At 34.1% G+C, this 24,844-nt stretch overlaps 1 non-coding gene across 1 annotated transcript; it reads right to left on the bottom strand.

The window, feature by feature from the left end:
• Positions 1-24,081: 24,081 nt before the first annotated feature.
• Positions 24,082-24,187, bottom strand: LOC141676150 (small nucleolar RNA R71). Its single transcript, XR_012556756.1, has one exon. It is a non-coding gene; the product is annotated as a small nucleolar RNA R71 (small nucleolar RNA).
• Positions 24,188-24,844: the final 657 nt, after the last annotated feature.

Genomic DNA, 24,844 nt, shown 5'->3' with positions numbered 1-24,844 from the left:
AAGGGAGACGCCAGATATGAAAGATATCCCAACATTGAGGTGACTGTTGAGATAAACAACAAAAGTAAATAAGGAATTATTAAGAAGAAGTTTACGTTGAACACGACCAATATCTTCCAGAACATCCATGTTATCGTTACCAGATTAGGCAAGAAAAGCGGATAACCGTTGTTATCTTTTGGAGGCCATTTTGATTGACCTCATGTTGTATACAGATGTTATTGTGAAATTAGGCATATACTATCGAGGTGGGAATGATGGAATAAGACACCCTTATCAGGGATATATGACTTGATTTATCCATGGAAGGATGCAGGTACCTTTTAAAGGTGGAATTAAGGATAGAACATCGGTAACTTAAAACGAATCCTAGGGGAATGCATAAAGGTTGGCATTTTACCCTTAATAGGGATAGTATGAGTTTTGACAGTATGAATTGGAAAGGATTAAGGTAATAATAACCTTTAAGGATCAGTGGAGAAATTTTTCAGAAGTATATAGACAATGGTTCTAGTATTAGTAAATGGTATTTTGATATGCCCTGTATATAGGGAATACAGGAGGAACGATTGAACGATAACCTTAGAGGTTTTACAAGGAGAAAGGAAATATTCGAAATTCTCAAGAATAAAAATGTTGATAAAGGAAATATGACATAATTATAATGATGCCAAGTGGGGCACGTGTTAAACCACGAGAAAGTATGGATCGAACCAGTAAAGGTCGAAATTATTCAGGGCAATTAGGACCTAAGACAAAAGATGTTCTAAGTACGATCGAGAGTCAGTCGCGACAGTGATTAACCTCTAAAGACTGAGGCAATAACTTATGGAAAAATGGTGATTTTTTTTTACTCATCAGATTTTAAGGAAAGCATTTTCACTCAAGCAGTGATCGGAAATAAGGTAGAAAATTTATTTGGAGGTGGTTAAAATGACATTGACTGTAAGGAAATTTTACTATCAGGAAAGGCCAAAGAGGTGGCCGACACTTTAAAGGTAAGAGGATAATTATAGGCGCGTGTGCCAAAAGAATACAGTGATGATGGTTAAAAATGTGAAAGTTAAATTATGGTTTGGAAGATTGACATTCCTTCTGATGACTGTGCAATATCCAACCGTAATAGTAGTTGGTAAAAGTTTAATTCGTGTAATCGCCATGAACGGGCTATCTATCTTAGGAGGTCCTATCTTGGGATAAGCCAGGACCATGTTTCCAAAAGGACTAGACGAACCTTTGAGTTAAGTCTTCTATTTAAGGAATATGATTAAAAATGGTATTAACCTGCTATCGTTGCTTTGATTGAAACTCTTCTGCACTTTTATCTGCTTCATGTCATGAAGGTACGTCAGAGTTTGGAGTGCTCTTCATGAATTGTGATTGGTGGTTATGTTAACTCCTTAGGAGAATTAGATACGAGATGTATGGACTCCGTATGGTTAGTTATTAAGACTTCATGGAAAATGAATGACTACAGTAGGTCAGTGGTGGACCATAGTAAGGTAGTAATGATTCTGCGAGTAATGAGCTGATTACAACCGTGAGAGTTGTATTGGAATGGGTGTTGAGATTGAGTACCACTAATCGGGTCGTGGTAGTGTATAAGTTATCATTGATAGACTAATTAAGTAGAGTATCTACCTAGTGATTTATTATTCTTTCTTATCAATAGAGAGTCGTATTACCCATACGAAGAAGGTTGCGGTGCAAGCATAGAATTCAAGTAACGATGATGTCTAGAATGAGATCCCAGATTCGATTTTCGATGTCGAGGGAGTTTCAAAGGTAATTGTGTATAAGCTCGAGGAAGAGCATGGGTCCATAGAATGATGGACGGGATAGCGAAAATATTTAGGCACGTGAAATGCGATGCTATAATACTTGATGTTGATATAAATACATATATGTTTTGTTCTTCTATGACAAACCTCTATAGTTCAGAGGTAGATTCCAAGCCAGATATTTTATGGCAATAAAATTTTTTTATGAATATACAATTCTCTTAAATTTGTTCTTTTCTCTTCTTTTCATTTCATGTAAGCTGAGAAGAACAACCCTTCCAGAAGGGGAGGTATTGCCGAATGACTATCTATCTGTGTGATAGAAGCCGAGTAGGATACCAACTATTGTTTAATTGCTTGTCAAGTACTAAAGGCTGGCCACCTTCTGTACTAACTATGCGATATAACAAGTGTTCATGATCATAGTGATCTCTCAACAAATTCCTTTACTTCTATTTGATTGATCAAATTTTGGAAAATAGAAACAACTGAAAAAGGAGTAATAAAGTGGTGGTAGTATGCGGAATGGGAACACATTCGTGATACTAAGGTTGACGTGGTTATTAAAAGGTTATAGAACGCTAACGAGCAAAAGTATAACCAGTATAATATTAGGAACGGAAGGTAGTAGCGATTACGAACTGGAAAAGAATGGGTATTGAGAAGCAAAAGTTCTAATAATAAAAGCTATAATGAGAGTCTGTGCAATAGACTTGAAAGAATTTGGAATGATCACTTAATTCGGATTGAGTTATCTTATGACAATAGATCATATGTCATTATCGAGATGTCGCCTTATGAGATCCTTGAGGGAAGATAATGTCGATCTCCCTTATGTTAGGATGAAGTTGTAGAGCGCAAGATGCTCGGACCCGCAGTAGTCCAAAGGACCCAGGATATGATAGATCTAATCAGAGGACGGCTGGTAGTAGCCCAAGATGGACATGATAAGTATGTTGATTTGACACGAAAGGATAAAGAGTATGAATTAGGGGACCTAGTAATGATATAGGTATCCCTTGGAAAGGATTGATGAGGTTCGGAAAGAAAGGAAAGCTAAGTCTACAATTTGTTGGACCGTTGGATATATTAAGACGTTTGGGAAGTTAGCATATGAGCTAGCCCTAACCCCGAACATGTAGCAGGTCGTAACGTGTTTCACGTATCAATGTTAAGGAAGTGTAATTCAGATGCCAGATAAATAGAGGCGTATGAGCGCATAGACATGCAACTAGACGTAACCTATATGGAGCAACCAGGAAGGGTTATAGAGTGAAAAGGAACAAGTGCTTAGGGGAAGGATTATCAAACTAGGCAGAGTTTGGTGGCAGGACCACAATATGGGAAAATTTACTTGAGAGTTAGAAAGTGCAATACTAAGAAAGTATCCCTATTCATTTCTATCTGATTCCGGGACGGAATCCTTTTAAGGAGGGGAGACTGTAATAACCCCAATTTTTGGAAAATTTTTGAAACCCTTATGAATAGTGTTTTTGCTGAATGAGAAAACTTTTCATGCCACACTATGTAGGGGTTCTGATATGGATATTCTGAGATTTTATTAGTACTTTATATGGGATATAAGTGTATGTAAAGATCGTCAGAATCCAAATCCGAACACTTTGATTTTTCCCGGAAATCCACTAGATACGGAGAGAATTGAGTATAAGGTAACAGGATAAAAAGGATTTAAATTAAAGGATTATAGGAGAGGATCATAAAAGGAATATAATATATTGAGAAAGGTTAAGGGAACCTAAGTAATAAGATCCCGGGTATGATCCCTCAAACGATAAACGAAAACGAAAGTTAAGCGAACCGTATAACAGATCAGCGGTCATTAGGCAAACAATTAGGAAGTTAAGCAAAGGGATTAGAGGAAGTGATGTCACCCAACCAATGAGAAGAGGACAAGGAAGGGAGGATGACATAGCAATATGATGTAAGCATGACATAGGGAAGGAGGAGGTGTGGTTGGTTTATAACCACACAAATATAAGGTTATTAAGGTAATTAACCAAAAACAAAACAAAAAACAACCAAGCTAAGCCAAACAAATCAAAAAACACAAAATCATTTCATTCTCATCATCTTGCTCTCGGCTTTTCATCTTTTTCAAGGGCAAGAATTTCAAAAATCAAGTTCCAAGCATTGTTAAATCACAAGGTAATTATCTAAGCTTCCTTGTACATAGATATGGATATGCTATAAGTTTAAGCTCCTAATTCCTTCACAATCTCTTCCAATAAATCAAGGAAGAAGATGGTGAATAGTAACCTTCAAGAAATAACTTTAGTTTTCTTGAATTTTTATGAAAGATTAAGGTTATACAAGCAAGGATCAAGGTTCTTTTAGGCATTCAAAGCTCTTGGGTTGTGTTAGGAAGCTTCAAGGAGGTATAAACAACTTTCACCTTTAACTTATAGTTTGAACTTTGAGTTTTGATGAGTTTATGGATGGATTAATGTATATATAGAAATATCCATGTATGTATAGCAAGATCCATGTATGTTAGATAGTTTGGTTGGATTTGTGGTGATTTTGGATATGAATCTTGGTTAATGGTTAATGAATCTTAAGTTATGGTTAGTAGATCATGTTTGCGGTTGAATAAGTTGGAAAACCTTGAGATTATGGACTGACTTTGCCTTGATATAAGTTGTGTTTGATGTATTGATGATGGTTGGGTGGTTTGTAGTGAATTGGTAAAAAATTGGAGTGGTATAAATATTGGTAATCGCGTAAACATAGCCGTCGTAACGTCCGATTTTCTTTAGACTGTTTTGTGCATAACATTAGGACCCGAGGACCCCCTGCTAGATTATGACCACTGCCATGTTTAGATAGCTCATGTTACGAGCTTCGTTTTGATATGTAGTACGTTCGATTCCGATGCACGGTTTAGGAGAAACGACCGTTTCAAGTAACGGCGTTTCGCGAACGAAACTTTTTCCCTCGCCTTACCTTGAAACATAGGTTAAAGACCAAAAAGGGTTAATTAATGTATGAAACATTTATGGTAAGTGTGTTAGGCAGTTGGTAAGACACTCGCGAAGGAATCGCTTTAAAACTCGTAAAGGTTAAATTATTAAAAATGGTGGAGCCGAGGGTACCCGAGTGACTTAAGCGAATCAGTGAGCGCAAAACGAGCGTTAGAGTCTAAGTTAGTTAAAGTATAGATTTACAAGTGACTTTGGTTTAATTCCAACTTACTTGTTGCTTATAGGTTACCAGACTCGTCCCGAGCCATTCGTAACCCCCAGTCGCTCAGGCAAGTTTTCTACCCGTTATACTGTTGTTGTGATGTAAATATATGTATATGCATTATCTTGTGATATTGCATGATTGTTATTAGCAAATTTTGCGATATATTGGAGCATGCTAATATGGTATATATGCATGTCTGTTTCGTAATCTGGTTATCTATCTGTTGATTTCAATGCTTATAGTTGCATAATACCTATGCTAGAAATAAGCAAGTAGTTGCGTATACCCTTAGTATAGGGGATAAAAGGTGAACATATTTCTAAACCGGGAGTCGATGTTCCCGAGTATATTATATATATATATATATTTATTTATATATATATATATGGATATAGTTTTTAAAAACTATTAATCGAATAAGGTTTATTCGATAACTTTAACTTTATTTTATTATTGAATATTATTTCGAATATTATTCGAAGGCGTATGACTCCTTTACATTATTTATTGAATATTATTTGAATATTCATTTGAGGATGTATGACTCCTTTATTTTATTTAATGAATATTATTTATAATATTCATTCGAGGTATTATGACTCAGCTTATTTTATTTATTGAATATTATTTGAATATTCATTTGAGGATCTATGACTCCGATTAATTGCTGAGATATATTCTTTATTTTATTAAAGAATAAGGTGTCGATAATCAAACTTATTTTTGATTATTCAAATAAAGATATTACTTTCGTATAAGTATATCTTTGATTATTTGCTATTCATTTCAAGTATAAGTTTTAATACTTCTACTTCAATTATTTTATAAAAGATTATTCTTTATGGGAATATTATTTAAATAATAATATTCAGACATTTTCTAAATATTCTGGGGACTGATTTACTTCATTAAATCAGTTTTACTCCAAACACTCTTTAAAGTGTTTTCGAGTCTTTAAAATGATTTTCAAAAGTTAGAGCGGATCCCAAAACTATTTTTATATTTAAGATCTTCCTTTTAAAAAGGGGATTTAAATACTCGCTCAAAACCTGAGGGATCCGGCTCTGTGGTGTGTTTTATATTCGTAACGAGGTTGCTGTTTTGATAAATGAATTGATTACTTACCCAACACTCGGGAAGTAAAATTCTTGGAACAAGTTAATCCATTAACAGGCATCGCCTGGGAAATATCGGTGAGTTCTCCTTTCCAAATAGATACGACTTCTTGGTGGAGCCGTATCAACAAGTTTCTACTTGGGGAAAGTGGGGACAAGCTTTACGTTTCAGAGTCATGGATTTCATCTGAACTAGGAGTGGCGTAAGTGGCCGAGTAGCGCCGGCCCAGCCTTATTATATTGGCCCAAATGGCCTGGAAGTTCCGCTAAGGCGGTCCATTCCTTAGGAGTTCAGTGTTCGGTTGACAAGTAAATCCGACAGGTTCTCCTCTACATGTAGAAAATGGTGGGGTTGTACTACTACGACTGATCATCGTAAGTGGTCTTCCTGGCGCGGCAAACTCCCGTAATGAGTTCATCATCCAATTGGATAATTTCTGCAACACTACCCAGAGCACTTCGATAGAAAGGCTACGGTTGGGCGATTGTTGAGTGTTGGCAGGGTCAAGTTTTCAAAATGATGTTTACATCAAATGAAGTATCTCGTAACTTCATTTTATTTTGATAATATTTTAAAGATTTAATCTATTCAAATCTTGTCTTATAGTCTCATCTATGTGATGAACTTTTGAAGCTAATTATAACTTGAATGGTGGTAGTTCAAGTAGTATTTGGGAAAGAAATAAGTATATTGGGGTATCTTGTAACTTCATCTTTTAAACTTATATCTAATTAATAATTGTCTTATGAATGACAAAGATTTTCAGAAAAACGTTGAGACAAGGTTAGATATATGAGATCACCTTGCAACGATATATTTTTATACAGTTATACACTGGGACCTTGTGTATATTGTGAATGGAAGAGGACTTCCAATATTTTGAAAAGTATATATATGTATATATATATATACTGAATATTTTGCGACTTCATCGCATTAAGATATCAAACTTGGTTCATTTCTTTTGACCAAGACTTTCATGAGTATTATGAGTAGGCTCATATATTGTAAATCATTATACATATTATTTTGGTGGGCTTGCTGCTCACCCTTGCTTTATTTCTTCATCACACAACAACAGTTAAGAAAGATGGCCAGACTCCAGCAGACCCAGCGCAAGCGCGTGGGAAGCGTCCTGCGTCTTCCCGTTGATGTTGTAGCTGCTATAGCTGCAGAGGTAGATCTATTGTAGATCAGACCATCTACTTTTGAGAATCAATTATGTATAATTATAACTTGTGGCAGATAATGGCAATTAACTGTAAATTTATCAAGTAATCATTTTGGGTTGTAATAACTTTTAAATTGTCGATTCAAAGACTTGTACTTATTTAAATTTCATCTCTGAGACTATAACGGGTTGTGGTGTGTGTTAGTGTGGGGTCACAGCATAAGGTTATTTATTAATTAAGTGAAGTGATATTGTGGAAAGAAAGATCGTGACGACCCGGATCCCCGACCCCGGATCTGGGGGTGTTACATTTCTGAATCCTGATTCTTATGGGCTTTTGATTGGAGGACTTCTACTACGCATGGGCTGCTATATATACCTAAATAAAGGTCGTTTTTCAAAAGGAGACGTACCAGAGCACAAGGAAAAGGCGTAAGAAGACCGTTTTGGCACAATTCAACGAAGGCGAAGAAGATCTAGTTTATACTTGTGATTCTTTGTTCTAAGTTGTAACTTTGGATGCTAGTTTTCTTATTCGTGAACCTATACTCTTGTTTCGTACTTGATTTATTATTTATTCAGTATAAAGACTACGTTTATTATACCATGCTTTTATCAGAACCCACGTTGATGATGAGTCCGATAATGGGCTAATCGTTATCATGGGGTTCTAGCGGATTTATTTATGGATTCCTTTAGTTAATTTGTTTCGATGCTCTAGTGTGTGGTGATTGTATGATAACCTAGTTTTGGTTGTGTTTATTCATCTTATGAGCGTCGCAAACTTATAATATAGTGTGTTAATTCTTAATGAAGCGAAAGTGAGTTTAAGGGTTTAGAACTTGCCATGCTAGCATAGGTTCATGTATTTGTTATGCATGATTCGTAGGTAATTTTAACTAATCTTACTTGCCCTATATAATCATGATAGATAACTTATGCATTAAACCTTATATTGTCAAATTCTATAGACATATAGGGTCTCAATATAATTGGTGTCTATTCAGCTTTTATCTATTTTATGGATGTCTGGTAGTATGGTATTCGTACAACAAAAGTTGGCATTTATCAGTTTCGTGTTATCTAATTAGTGTCATCACCATTATATGCTAAGGTTAAGAACGAAAAGGCTATTGAATGAAGTATTTAATGAAGTTAGAATCCCATGTTTGTGTCATATATTATTCAACGCTCTTTAATCTCTTAGTTAATGTTTTCTAGTATAATTCTCAATAGTTAATCGTAGTATAATCAAAACCCAAATTGTTATTCATCTTAGAATTGAATAATAGCCATATCATTGTTGCATAAGTGCATAAATCACATAGTTAACCTAAACTAGTCTCCGTGAGAACGAACTAGAAATAATTCTATATTACTTGCGATCTCGTATACTTGCGTGAATTTTAGCGCGTGTTTAGCTATTAACAAGTTTTTGGCGCAGCTGTCGGGGACTCGGTGTTAACTTTTAGTTTATGTGTTATCATTAGTGATCGTTAAAGTTCATTGACTCGGACATTGTTACTTACCTACTCTTTTCCTTGTCGTGTTTCAGGTACTCTAGCGAGCGTGTATGCATACACGTTCGCGGGCTCGTAAGAGATCTCTGGATCAAGCCGAGGAGGAAGCTGTAGTGATTCGAAGGGAAGTATTTGAGGACGAAGAGAAAGTGGAAGAATAAGAGAAAGTCGAGGAACCAACTTTAGTAGTAATGGGAGATTAAGCAGAAATTCCTAAGGCTTTGATGGACTATTCTCAGCCTAAGATCAATGATATTTAGTCGAGCATCATCAGACCAGCCATCTCGGCTAATACCTTTGAGATCAAGTCCTTACTTTTTCCCAATTCCTCATTATTTTGATTTCGGATTTGAAAGTCACATCAAAATTTGACTTAATCTAATTGGAATCGATTTCCACCTAATTTACCATTAATTGGTAAAATTAACCAGTTAACTTACTTAATTGATCAATTGTACCAAGGGATGACTAGCTAAATGAAATAAAAAACCAATTATATATAGTCGGATTGGATGTAACAACCTCTTTCGAGAACCAAGATCAAAATTATTTGGAGTATCACAGGAATATCAATAACATATGGAAGTTTACATTCTATCTTTAAAAGCAGGGTAATCTCTGAAAATTTGGGCAGCATCTCCTTCATATTATTGACTACCAATCGGACTCAAGCCGACACCAATAATCAAACAACCAACAATCAATCCTCAAATATACCAATCCACTGCCACCTTCTAAACTCACCATTTTACCACCTCATGTAATATTAATCAGTACAACCTATGTCTCTAGTTCAACTTAAGATTATAGCGAATAATTCTTAGTATACCATTTTATCAGTACTGAGTACAATTACAAATTAATCTAAAATTCTTCCAGTTCATGTTTCCAATCAAGCTCCCTACTTAATAATTCGTCTATCCTTGATAATATACACTTGTTTTTTTATTAATTAACTTGTTCAATTTCTGATAACCAACACCTGATCTCAACCAACACTCTTATAATCTTGTGAAAAAATTCATTTGGTTTTAAAACATCATATCTTAAAAATTGTTGCAGTCAAACCACCATACCTTCATCTCCCCTTATGTCTTTCTATATTGAACCTTCTTTGCTGACCCAGCTATAAGCATCAATTTTACCACAACTCACTTACTTGAGTGGGAAAGCCTAACCATTCCTTGACGAACGCACTCAAAGTTTAATCGTAACTAGCATTTCTTCGATCTTGAATCTTCATGGCAAATATCTCCCACATGATTAAGGTCTGCTTCATTTTCACAATGTGTTAACTGATTATCTGGTTATTATTAAGAATTTCTTCATTTGCCTATTTTTACCAATCGATCATTTGCCTCATCTGATACATGCAACTTTACTTTCTTGATTCTCTAGTTAATTTACCTCATACGATTTGCTAATTACTCCAATTCATGCCAAAATCTCATACTTGCAACGTTTCATGTATGCAGATCTCTGCCTTTGATTTGATGTCCTCACAACTATCCCGTTATCGGCATAATTATTCTTCTCTGCTCGTAAATGTCCACCATCCATTAGCTTGCAATTATCCATACTTATTACGTAACTTTTCTGCTACACGGGTTCATTTTACTTCCTTTCTAAAATATTCAGCGGATAGACCTTACACAAGAAGGAATTTGTGTATATGATTCTGATTGGAAACTTTTTGTTGGGTTATGAGTACAAGGAAACAATCGGAGAAATTCATGAATCAACAAATCAGAATTTTAAGAAGAAAGAATGAACAATGATTTGAATAGGAATGAGACAACCATATTAGTACTCAAGATGGCCAGTCTTTCATATCATATGGCACACAACACATGATTAGGTGGCGTCCCACCAGATTCTTTGTCATTTCGACAAAGCGTCACACCATAACACTGCTTGTCCCAATTAGAAAACAATATTTTGAAGAAGGAATGATTTGAAAGGGATTCAACAATCACCTTATAGAGCTGATCATGAAAGAAGTTTATACTTTACTAGAGATTTATAAGAATATATAGGATTTATAAGAATATATATACTTTACTATACTGGTAATACTTCCATCATTACTTCTTATGATTACTAAATATATTAGGTCTATCAAACCTATTTTATAAAATAAAATCGGTTAATATTACATCTCATTACTACTATATGCATCATGTTTGGTCATAATATTATTATCCATTTCCAAGAAAATTCTCGATTTCTAATCTTTTCAAACTTCTTTAAAATCCATCTAGCTTACTTTACAAGATAATCATAGGTGGCATACCTACTAGTGGCTCCATATAACCTGGTAGCGGCTATCTTCCAGAACACACGAATCTTCTCTCTAGGTTTCTTCTCACATTTCTTAATAACGCGTGTACTCACCATATGTTATGGCTTTCGAATCCATCCTTCTGGGTGTTGTTATTCCATAAGACGAGTTTTAAACGGATGTTATAGAACAGGGTGTAGAGTAGACAGAAAAGATACACCCACAGTTGAGTATCCGGTAGAACCAGAATCAGCATCTGGGGGGATTCTCGAATAGATAGTCTCACATGAGGGGATGAGATAATAACGTGAAAAGGGTGCGACCGCTGCAATAAGATGTGACATAGCTAACGCCGGTGGAAGAGCAGGGCATGAATCAGATGATAGTCTTCCGAATGAAGGCTCCGATTGATCAGACGATCCAGAGATAAAAGAATCTTCCATCGCCGCCATCTGAAAATCGCGTTGGTAGATAAGGATGTCAAATCTCATCACGAATCTCACTAAAACCTACTATTTTATCGCACTCAACCTTTCAACATTCTATTTCTCTATTTCTTAATTCTAATCTCACCCTCTACCCATTTCCGATAATCTAGGCTTGTTTCAGTGACTTAGAACCTGTAGCTCTGATACCAACCTCTGACGCCCTCCAAACCCGGGTCAGAAGTTAGGGGCTCACTACACACACAATATATAAACCTGTGTATAAAATATTATATGCATTGACCCTTCTTTGCACAACCATGGATCACAACAGGTTAAAGTATGAAAACAAACCACAATCCTAACTTTTATTACATCGTACCAAATCCCAACTAATTCAACTTACAATGGCTAATGATATCGTACTTACAATCTTACATAACTCATCTATAATATAAAGCTCCTACTAGCTCGATCCAACTTAACCGGAAATCCTGGCTCACACGTTGGACAAGGAATCCTCGTTACCAACACTTTCCTTTTCAACTGTTGAAAACATAAAATTTTTGCAAGAGTGAGCTTACTAGCTCAGCAAGTAATAATAGAAAAAATTCAGGTTAAACAATCACCAATTGAAATGATTCCGAAAAATCAAATTTCTGAATAAGCAATGATTAGAATTGGATATTCACTTTTCATTTTAAAAACCAAGGTTAGGCTGTTGATCAGTCACGCACTAACCCCGAGCAAGGCTCCCAGCTTTGCTCTATAGACTGGATCCAAGGCACGCATTGGCCTATTATGACCACGAATCTGGTCCACATTTATAAAACCATCCAATTCTAAAACTATTCAATATGATAACCAATGTAAATCAATAAGCTGAATCATAAACAACATTTATCTTGAAGCATAGTGTGATTCATAACACCGTGAAGGCATAACAGGGAATTCAAAAAGATTGGCATTCAATCAAAGAAAGAATCAGAAATTAGAAGACCAAGGGTTCAAGGGTTCCAAGAATTGGTCTTCTGTTAAACAAGGAATAAGGGTTGGTATGTTAAGAAATTCAATATCAGAATCAGTATGTGGTAGATTTGTATTTTTGGAGTAGTATCGTATGTGTATGGCTCATATATGGGAATTCAATAATCAATGGTCTATGAAGAATAAGGCTTATGGCTTAAGATCAATAAGAATTAGGGTTCAAGGTTAAATAGTTTAAAGTGCTTGCAATATAAAACATGAGTTATTTTGAATAATAGAGACATATTATGAAACAGTTCGAAAATATTTGCAATATATCTTGAAGAAGGTTCAAAAGTACTTGCCTTATCACAGATGATTTTCAACTTTACTTGTATTCATCTCACAGTTTTATTCATCAATCACTTTTCTTCTTTCCCTATGCTTTGCTTCTATTTATCAACCACTTGCCTTCTCTTTCTATGCTTCCGTTCTATTTATGGATCACTGGCTTTCTTTCCTATGCCTCGCTTACACTGCTAGGCATCACAAGTATCTTTCAATATGCAATCTCATATCATTCTAATCATCACAGAGACGACATAAACTTTTATCTACCCTTCGTTTTACCCAAATCCGATTTACGGATTGAAAGTTATGACTAAAACAGTCAAACATTAACCATATAGGCATATAACACATCAATCAGATCACACATAGCACATAGCATGCAAGATATTTAATTAAAATAATTAGTCAAAGAAGATTTGGGGTTAAAATGATTATCCAAATATTTAATACGAATTTTTGAACATTTTTCGGAACTAAAATAGGTCTCCGAATCGATTTAAAATTAAATAACAGGGTTCGAATACCCAAATCTGGCTTTAAAATAATTTTATAATAATTATCGAGCCTTGAAAATAATTTTAAATAATATTCGAAAGCTCGAAACTATTTTTGGAAATTTTGAAATCCAAATAAATGATTAAATCTAATTATTAAATAACTTAAAATTAATTAATAACTAATTAAATTAAATAAACAATTAATATTTAAATTATTTGACTAATTAAATAATTAATTATCAACTAATATTGATTAATTAAATAATTACGATTTATGTTAAGAATTAAAAATAATTTAAAAAGCATTTTTGAAATTAAAATAAATAAATAAAAATAGGTTTTAAAAATTGAAATTCCAGGGGGTAAAGTGTAAAGTTTTGAAACTTTGTTCGGGGGTTAAAAGTGTAAGATTTCAAAAATATGAGGCTGATTTGCAATTTTTGAAATATCAGTGACTTAAAGTCACCATCTTCGAAAAACAGGGGACTCATTTGCAATTTCTTCGCCGCCATCGTCGCCGGCGACCTCTGACTTGCCGGAGTTGGTGAAATCGGTGGCGAATGGCCATTCAAAGTTTAAAATTCTAATTTCATTTCTGAGAATCAAACATCAATTTCTCTATGTTATTGAAACCTATTTTTGACATATAATATACCAAATTGACCAGAAAAATATTATCTACACGATGGAATCATCAAATCATATCAACAACATCAAGAACAAAAATTCATATATTAATTCTTAAATAATTCGAATTTAAATAATTAAATAAGATAATCACCTTGATTTCTGCATTGAAATGGATGATTGATTATGAAAGAACTTTTCGAGAGCTTCGTTTTGATATATTGCACGCCCGAATCGGAGTTCGATAACGTTTTCGTTTGTGCATTTGATTTTCAAGAACGCGATATTAATTCGATATTTTCTCTGTATTTTACAGGGTGTTACTGACTAATTGTGATTATACAAATAAAATGAAATGATAGAAGGGCTATATATATTTTTGGAATATTGGTTCGTTTTGGATCGTTAAATTAGTTACTTAGCCGTTAAGTAACTGCAAAAACGATCCAATTTGATACCCATATTGGATAATTTTCCAAACCGGGCTTTTTATAAAATACTTTATATGAAAATAATGTAATAATATCCCGTCTTTCGAGAATACGGGTTTTGTTGGTACATCAAAATAATTATCGTATCGAAAATTGTGTGCCGGCCCGCACACGGGTCAAACCGTAATCCGGATTGAAAAAGTCAAAATACGGAAAATGTCCGGAATTACCAGATTAGGTTAGGAAGGAGTGTTTGGAAGAGTTTCGGGTTGTAAAAACGTAAAAACGGTTGAAGTCGGACGATTCCTGACTTTATAAAATAATTTTGTAATTATTGAGAAAATAATTAATAAATTCATTAATCAATATAAAATCATATAACAGCCCAAAAATTACCAGAAAAATACCGTAATTATCTATATATTATTCTGGTCATAATAAAATTAACATACTTATACTGTATCACATATAAGCATTCACATATCCACACCAATCATCAAATAATCCACCAAAAATCAAATAATAATCATATAAAAATTATTTATTGATAAAAATAATTACACGCGATATCCCGAATATTACATCCTCCCCCCTTAAAAGGATTCTGTCCTCAGAATCACTCTAAGGATCAGATAGTGACACATTCCAGTATCTTACTTTCATTTTCTCGGGTTGGTTCCTCAACCTTACAACTTTTCATAAACTCTTACTCGCAGCATCACCCTCTACTTAACAGCCTCTCGCTGACATCATATTCTATCCGTTGCTCATATAATCAACTCGAGTCTCCATTTTATATATAATGGAGCTAAATTACTCTTCCTAAGTATACACATATAAATACCTTATGAATCTGCTAAACATGTGGCGGTGAAGCCAACTTACTTGCACTTATCCTGACTATTTTACTATCTCAAAAGGACCAGCATAATTCTTACTAATTATCTTTTCTTTGCAATTCTAGTAATTCGTGCTCATGAACGTTGGCAATAGCTACTGTTTATTGAACCCCATTCCCACATGTTTCTCTATTAAATTAACTGAGTTTATAATCGCTTCCAATTGCTTTCGAGGCTCTTTAATCATTCTCTTAATCTTCTTGTCCATCTGCAAATGATATACTGAAACCATGGCGTATTCGATTTCTAACGTTCTCAAAATTATTCCAAAGTTAAGAATTAACGCGAAAATCTTAACTGGATATGACTAACGCACAAACTTATCACCATATCTTATTTTCCTTGAATCACAGTTGAGTATATCCACCGAGCGAACATCTCTTACCAATTTGAAGAAAGTACACTAACCTGGAGACATCACCGGCATATTTTTAACCCATATTATTATTTATTTTGGTTCTAAGGAGTTCTCATACGAAACTGACTGCAATGCTTTCCTTGACGTCTAATCAAATATAATGTTTATTCTTTCTTTATGCCATATTATCAGAGAGTCTTCTTTAACATCTATGTCTCGTATCATACCTTCGGAGTAACTTGAATCTCTTGAGTTATCGTCGTTCAAAAAAATTCCTATCTTTTTAGTTCCGCCTTACTTAATATCCGTTCATCTAGGAGTAGTACATACCATTCTAGTTCGACATAATTCATCGTATTTTGAATACTCTTGTCAAATTTCAAATCACACAATATTGATCATCTACAATTAGTTCCTGGATCTGATGACGTACCACCATTTCTTCAAGCAGCAACTAATCCACTTATGGGATAAACTATTTATTACTAAATGAGAATGATCAGGTTTAAATAACCTATCAATAATAATGCAATTAACGTTTTCCTCACCTTTGGTTCTCAGGTGGCATCACCATGACGTTTCTTGGCGAAATATATCCATCTAGTCTTTGATGTCCCGCCTTAACTCCTTGATACGTGTAACATTTGCTAATCTATCCCACCATTTCTTTCTTCATATCTGGCCACCATTAACTTTCCTCTAAATCTCTATACATATTGGTACTCCATGGATGGATTGAATATCTTGAGTTGTGAGCTTCTTGTAAAATTCCATTCTTCAATTCTCTCACTGGTGGAATCCCATATTCTGAAATAAAATATGGGAATGCCTTGATCATCCTTTTGAGTATATATATATATATAATCTAATGATAATATCTTGATCTATTATTTCCCCTTGACGTTTCTTTACCTTCTCTATTAATTCTGGCTGAAAAGTCATACTATACATCTTTGCATTGTTAGGTTTGCAAGCTTTGGCTTCCAATTTCAACTTTTGAAATTCCTTGTATAATTCTTCTAACACTGTCAACACGTTTGGTCTTCTGATTAATGCATCTGTTACTACGTTTACTTTTCCTGGCATCTTATGAAGTTTCTTTATCACCCTTTTTATTCCACTTCCTTTTCTATCTCCGTTCTTTATTCCCGTAGCTTATTCAAAACCGAACTCTTGACATTAATACTCATTTTGTTGTCATATCAAATTAGATATTAATACGAACTTTGATGCTCACAACATCCCATTCTGAAGTAAACATCAATCATCTGTATTAATACCACTTTCGATATTTAACAATAACCTAAGTATCAACATCAATCAAAAATTGAATTATAACTGTATCTCACACTTAATCCAAAACAGAAATACTTGACAAATCATTTATTGTATGATTATCAGAAACAAGATGTCCTTTGATAAAATTTTGTTGTACATGATAACATCTCCTTGACTGTCTAATGAAATCCATAATGGTGTAGTTATTAATCTCTGCTTTATTCCATCTCCCTTCTTCCTTCCTTCTCATTGCTTCATCTTAAATCTTTAGCTCTTGAAAATATTCTTCTCACTTGTCCATACAAATGACTTTTTATTTCTCTTGTCCATTATGAAGGGCATACTCATCCAAGTAGAAACTCACACATTTGCAGCAATTTCTGAATTCTACCAGTGTCCTTACTTTTCCCTAATTCCTCATTATTTTAATTTCGGATTTAAAAGTCACATCAAAATTTGACTTAATCTAATTGGAATCGATTTCCATCTAACTGACCATTAATAGGTAAAATTAACCAGTTAACTTACTTAATTGATCAATTGTACCAAGGGATGACTAGCTAAATGAAATCAAAAACCAATTATATATAGTCGGATTGGATGTAACAACCTCTTTCGAGAACCAAGATCACAATTATTTGGAGTATCACAGGAATATCAATAACATACGAAAGTTTACATTCTATCTTTAAAAGCAGGGTAATATCTGAAAATTTGGGCATCATCACCTTTATATTATTGACTACCAGTCGGACTCAAGCCGACACCAATAATCAAACAACCAACAATCAATCCTCAAATATACCAATCCATTGCCACCTTCTAAACTCACCATTTTACCACCTCATGTAATATTAATCAGTACAACCTATGTCTCTAGTTCAACTTAAGATTATAGCGAATAATTCTTAGTATACTATTTTATCACTACTGAGTACAATTACAAATTAATCTAAAATTCTTCCAGTTCATGTTTCCAATCAATCTCTCTACTTAATAATTCGTCTATCCTTGACAATATACACTTGTTTTTTTTATTAATTAACTTGTTCAATTTCTGATAACCAACACCTGATCTCAACCAGCACTCTTATAATCTTGTGAAAGAATTCATTTGGTTTTAAAACATCATATCTTTAAAAATTATTGCAGTCAAACCACCATATCTTTATCTCCCCTTATGTCTTTCTATATTGAACCTTCTTTGCTAACCCAGCTATAAGCATCAATTTTACCACAACTCACTTACTTGAGTGGGAAAGCCCAACCATTCCTTGACGAACGCACTCAAAGTTTAATCGTAACTAGCATTTCTTCGATCTTGAATCTTCATGGAAAATATCTCCCACATGATTAAGGTATGCTTCATTTTCACAACGTGTCAATTTATTATCTGGTTATTATTAAGAATTTCTTCATTCGCCACTTTTGACCAATCGATCATTTGCCTCATCTGATACATGCAGCTTTACTTTCTTGTTTCTCTAGTTAATTTACCTCATACGATTTGCTAATTACTCCAATTCACGCCAAAATCTCATACTTACAACGTATCATGTATGTGGATCTCTGCCTTTGATTTGATGTCCTCACAACTATCCCGTTAGCTTGTAATTGTCCATACTTATTACGTAACTTTATCTGCTACACGGGTTTATTTTACTTCCTTTCTAAAATATTTAGCGGATAGACCTTACACAAGAAGGAATTTGTGTATATGATTCTGATTGGAAACTTTTTGTAGGGTTATGAGTACAAGGAAACAATCGGAGAAATTCATGAATCAACAAATCATGATTTAAGAAGAAAGAATGAACAATGATTTGAATAGAAATGAGACAACCATATTAGTACTCAAGATGGCCAGTATTTCATATCATATGAAATATAGCACATGATTAGGTAGCGTTCCACCAGACTCTTTGTTATTTCGACAAAGCGTCACACCATAACACTGCTTGTCCCAATTAGAAAACAATATTTTGAAGAAGGAATGATTTGAAAGGGATTCAATAATCACCTTATAGAGCTGATCATGAAAGAAGTTTATACTTTACTCGAGATTTATAAGAATATATAGGATATTAGGAAAGAATGATACCATTGGTAGCTATCCACATTTTATCCGTTTACAGCTCCAACGTTTATCTGACCAATAGATTTCATTCTGAGTCATATATTAACTTTAGAAAGTTCTCAGAAATGCTTTCTTGAATTATTTCCCATTTATTGGGTCTTGTATCTTTAGCGTCATGCTTCCACGTTCATATACGATTTTAATTGCAATCTTACGAGATTTATACTCATAACTTCAAATTTCGCTTATGCTGCTAATCGTTCAACTTGTCACCTCTTTTACTAATAACGTTCTCCCTTTAGAAGGTCTAGAGATTTCCTTAATCTTCTTTGCTCATACTCAGCTTCTCATGAATCGACATATTCCTCGTGCTCTAATCGTCTCAGAAATTGGATGAACAATTTCTCCATAATAGTAGGTCCACTTGGCCTTCTAAACGAACCATACTAATTTCTAGAACAAGTATTCGCCTGGATAACCTGAATCTTATAAAAAACAAGAAACTCAAGTAGTAATTGGACAACCAAGTTTTTAAAACTTATTTTGTTAAGAAAATCTCTTTTTTAAAAACTGGTTTAAATTTTAAAAATCATACACCTGGTCGTCATTACTATATGAGTTGGTTGTCGTTCTTTTCAACCACTACAAAGTATCAAATTTGGAACACCATCTGATAAAAGCTCATTTATTTCTGTATATCCTCTATTCCTCATTGGTTCCATTTTACCTTCATTGGTTAACAAAAATTCTAGTTACCATTGCATATTATCTTATTCATAAATTCTCTTCAAATCTTTTATACTGGTAATACTTCCATCATTACTTCTTACGATTACTAAATATATTAGGTCTATCAAACCTATTTTATAAAACAAAATTGGTGAATATTACATCTCATTACTACTATATGTATCATGTTTCGTCATAATATTATGATCCATTTCCAAGAAAATTCTCGATTTCCAATCTTTTCAAACTTCTTAAAAATCCATCTAGCTTACTTTACAAGATAATCATAGGTGGCATACCTACTAGTAGCTCCATATAACCTGGTAGCGGCTATCTTCCAGAACACACAAATCTTCTCTCTAGGTTTCTTCTCACATTTCTTAATAACGCGTGTACTCACCATATGTTATGGCTTTCGAATCCATCCTTCTAGGTGTTGTTATTCCATAAGACGAGTTTTAAACGGATGTTATAGAACAGGGTGTAGAGTAGACAGAAAATATACACCCACAGTTGAGTATCCGGTAGAACCAGAATCAGCATGTGGGGGGATTCTCGAATAGATAGTCTCGCATCAGGGGATGAGATAATAACGTGAAAAGGGTACGACCGCTGCAATAAGATGTAACATAGATAACGCCGGTGGAAGATTAGGGCGTGAATCAGATGATAGTCTTCCGAATGAAGGCTCTGAATGATCAGACGATCCAGAGATAAAAGAATCTTCCATCGTCGCCATCTGAAAATCGCGTCGCTAGATAAGGATGTCAAATCTCATCACGAATCTCACTAAAACCTACTATTTTATCGCACTCAACCTTTCGGTATTCTATTTCTCAATTTCTTAATTCTAATCTCACCCTCTACCCATTTCCAATAATCTAGGCTTGTTTCAGTGACTTGTAACCTATAGCTCTGATACCAACCTGTGACGCCCTCCAAACCCGGGTCAGAATTTTGAGGCTCACTATACACACAATATATAAACCTGTGTATAAAATATTATATGCATTGACCCTTCTTTGCATAATCACGGATCGCAACAGGTTAAAGTATGAAAATAAGCCACAATCCTAACTTTTATTACATCGTACCAAATCCCAACTAATTCAACTTACAATGGCTAATGATATCGTACTTACAATCTTACATAACTCATCTATAATATAAAGCTCCTGCTCTCTCGATCCAACTTAACCGGAAATCCTAGCTCACACGTTGGACAAGGAATCCTCGTTACCAACACTTTCCTTTTCAACTGTTGAAAACATAAAATTTTTGCAATAGTGAGCTTACTAGCTCAGCAAGTAATAATAGAAAAAATTGAGGTTAAACAATCACCAATTGAAATGATTCCGAAGAATCAAATTTCTGAATAAGCAATGATTAGAATTGGATATTCACTTTTCATTTTAAAAACCAAGGTTAGGATGCTGATCAGTCACACACTAACCCCGAGCAAGGCTCCCAGCTTTGCTCTATATATTGGATCCAAGGCACGCATTGGCCTATTATGACCACGAATCTGGTCTGACCACGAATCTGGTCCATATTTATAATACCATCCAATTCTAAAACAATTCAATATGATTACCAATGTAAACCAATAAGCTGAATCATAAACAACATTTATCTTGAAGCATAGGGTGATTCATAACACCATGAAGGCATAAGAGGGAATTCAAAAAGATTGGCTTTCAATCAAAGAAAGAATCAGAAATTAGAAGACCAAGGGTTCCAAGAATTGGTCTTCTGTTAAACAAGGAATAAGGGTTGGTATGTTAAGTAATTTAATATCAGAATCAGTATGTGGTAGATATGTATTTGTGGAGTAGTATCGTATGCGTATGGCTCGTATCTGGGAATTCAATAATCAATGGTCTATGAAGAATAAAGCTTATGGCTTAAGATCAATAAGAGACAGGGTTCAAGGTTAAATAGTTTAAAGTTCTTGCAATATAAAACATGAGTTATTTTGAATAATAGCGACATATTATGAAACAGTTCGAAAATATTTGCAATATATCTTGAAGAAGGTTCAGAAGTACTTGCCTTATCACAGATGCTTTCCAACTTTACTTGTATTCATCTCACAGTTTTATTCATCAATCACTTTTCTTCTTTCCCTATGCCTTGCTTCTATTTATCAACCACTTGCCTTCTCTTTCTACGCTTCCGTTCTATTTACGGATCATTGGTTTTCTTTCCTAGGCCTCTCTTACACTGCTAGGCATCACAAGTATCTTTAAATATGCAATCTCATATCATTCTAATCGTCACAGAGACGTCATAAGCTTTTATCAACCCTTCGTTTTACCCAAATCCGATTTACGGATTGAAAGTTATGACTCAAACAGTCAAACATTAACCACATAGGAATATAACACATCAATCAGATCACACATAGCACATAGCATGCAAGATATTTAATTAAAATAATTATTCAAAGAAGATTTGGGGTTAAAATGATTATCCAAATATTTTAATACGAATTTTTGAACATTTTTCGGCACTAAAACGGGTCTCCAAATCGATTTAAAATTAAAGAACAGGGTTCGAATACCCGAATCTGGCTTTAAAATAATTTTATAATAATTATCGAGCCTCGAAAATAATTTTAAATAATATTTGAAAGCTCGAAACTATTTTTGGAAATATTTAAATCCAAATAAATGATTAAATCAAATTATTAAATCAATTAAAATTAATTAAATAATTAATATTTAAATTAATTGACTAATTAAATAATTAATTATCAACTATTATTAATTAATTAATTAATTATGATTTATTTTAAGAATTAAAAATAATTTAAAAAGCATTTTTGAAATTAAAATAAATAAATAAAAACAGTTTTTAAAAATAGAAATTCCAGGGGGTAAAGTGTAAAGTTCTGAAACTTTGTTTAGGGGTTAAAAGTGTAAGATTTCAAAAGTATGAGGCTGATTTGCAATTTTTGAAACATCAGTGACTTAAAGTCACCATCTTCGAAAAACCGGGGACTCATTTGCAATTTCTTTGCCGCCATCGTCGCCGGCGACCTCTGACTTGGCGGAGTTGGTGAAATCGGTGGCGAATGGCCATTCAAAGTTTAAAACCCTAATTTCATTTCTGAGAATCAAACATCATTTTCTCTATGTTATTGAAACCTATTTTTGACATATAATATACCAAATTGACCAGAAAAATATTATCTACACGATGGAATCATCAAATCATATAAATAACATCAAGAACAAAAATTTATATATTAATTCTTAAATAATTCGAATTTAAATAATTAAATAAGAAAATCAGCTTGATTTCTGCACTGAAATGGATGATTGATTATGAAAGAACTTTTCGAGAGCTTCGTTTTGATATATTCCACGCCCGAATCGGAGTTCGATAACGCCTTCATTTGTGCGTTTAATTTTCAAGAACGTGATATTAATTCGATATTTTCTCTGTATTTTACAGGGTGTTAGTGACTAATTGTGATTATATGAATAAAATGAAATGATAGAAGGGCTATATATATTTTTGGAATATTGGTTCATTTTGGATCGTTAAATTAGTTACTTAGCCGTTAACTAACTGCAAAAACGATCCGATTTGATACCTGTATTGGATAATTATCCAAACTGGGCTTCTTATAAAATACTTTATACGAAAATAATGTAATAATATCCCGTCTTTCGAGAATACGGGTTTTGTTGGTACATCAAAATAATTATCGTATCAAAAATTGTGCGTCGGCCCGCGCACGGGTCAAACCATAATCCGGATTGAAAAAGTCAAAACACGGAAAATGTCCGGAATTACCAGATTAGGTTAGGAAGGTGTTTTCGGAAGAGTTTCGGGTTGTAAAAAAAGTTGAATTCAGACGATATTAGCTTTATAAAATAATTTTGTAATTATTCAGAAAATAATAATAAATTCATAAATCAATATAAAATCATATAATAGCCCAAAAATTACCAGAAAAATATTGTAATTATCTATATTTTATTCTTGTCATAATAAAATAAATATACTTATACTGTATCACATATAAGCATTCACATATCCACACCAATCATTAGATAATGCACAAAAAATCACATAATAATCATATAAAAATTATTTATTGATAAAAATAATTACACGCGATATCCCGAATATTACAAGAAGACCCCAACATGCACATCAGGGATTTCATCGAGATCTGCGACACTTTCATGTTCAATGGGGTGACTGAAGATGCTATCAAGCTGCGACTCTTCCCATTCTCTCTGTGGGATAAAGCAAAGTGTTGGTTACATTCTCTACCACCAGGGCCTATCACCAAATGGGAGGATCTTGCTCAAAAGTTTCTGACTAAATTCTTTCCTATGGTGAAGACTGCTGCAATCAGGAATGCTCTTACTCAGTTTGCACAGCAAATTGGAGAATCTCTGTATGAGGCATGGGATCGATATAAGGAGATGCTAAGGAAGTGCCCACACATGGCATGCCTGATTTGATGATTATAAACTATTTCTATAATTGTTTGGGTGCTCATTCTAGACCTATGCTCGATGCAGCGTCTGGTGGAGCCTTATGGGCCAAAAGCTATAATGAAGCTTATGAGTTGATTGAGCTTATGGAAGCTAATGAATACCAGAATCCTATGCAAAGAATGTTGCAAGGCAAGGTAGAAGGAATTTCGGAAGTAGATACAGCTACTGCTATAACTGCTCAACTTCAAGTTTTGACGATGAAAGTGGACTCTTTGGCTAATTATGAAATTAATCAAATCACTAGTGTTTGTGAACTTTGTGCGGGGGCACATGAAACTGAGCAGTGTTCTATCTCTAGCGAATCAACTTAATTTGTGAGTAACTTTCAGAGATCACAGCAGCAAGCTCCCGCCACTTATCATCCCAATAATCACAATCATCCTAGCTTCAGCTGGAGCAACAATCAGAATGCGGTGCAACAACCTTATCAACCATACACAGCAAATCAGTATAACCCTCCTGGTTTTCAATAACCACAATATGCCCCTAGGCAACAACTTCAACTTCAGCAGCTACCGCAAGCTAATGAAAAATCTGAATTGGAGGAGTTGAGGCTCATGTGCAAGAGCCAAGCTGTGTCGATCAAGACCTTAGAAAATCAGATTGGGCA

The sequence above is a fragment of the Apium graveolens genome, chromosome 7 (assembly GCF_009905375.1).
Source record: "Apium graveolens cultivar Ventura chromosome 7, ASM990537v1, whole genome shotgun sequence".
NCBI lineage: Eukaryota > Viridiplantae > Streptophyta > Magnoliopsida > Apiales > Apiaceae > Apium > Apium graveolens.
Note: the sequence above shows the minus strand (reverse complement) of the source record. Positions and strands in the feature narration are given on the sequence as shown.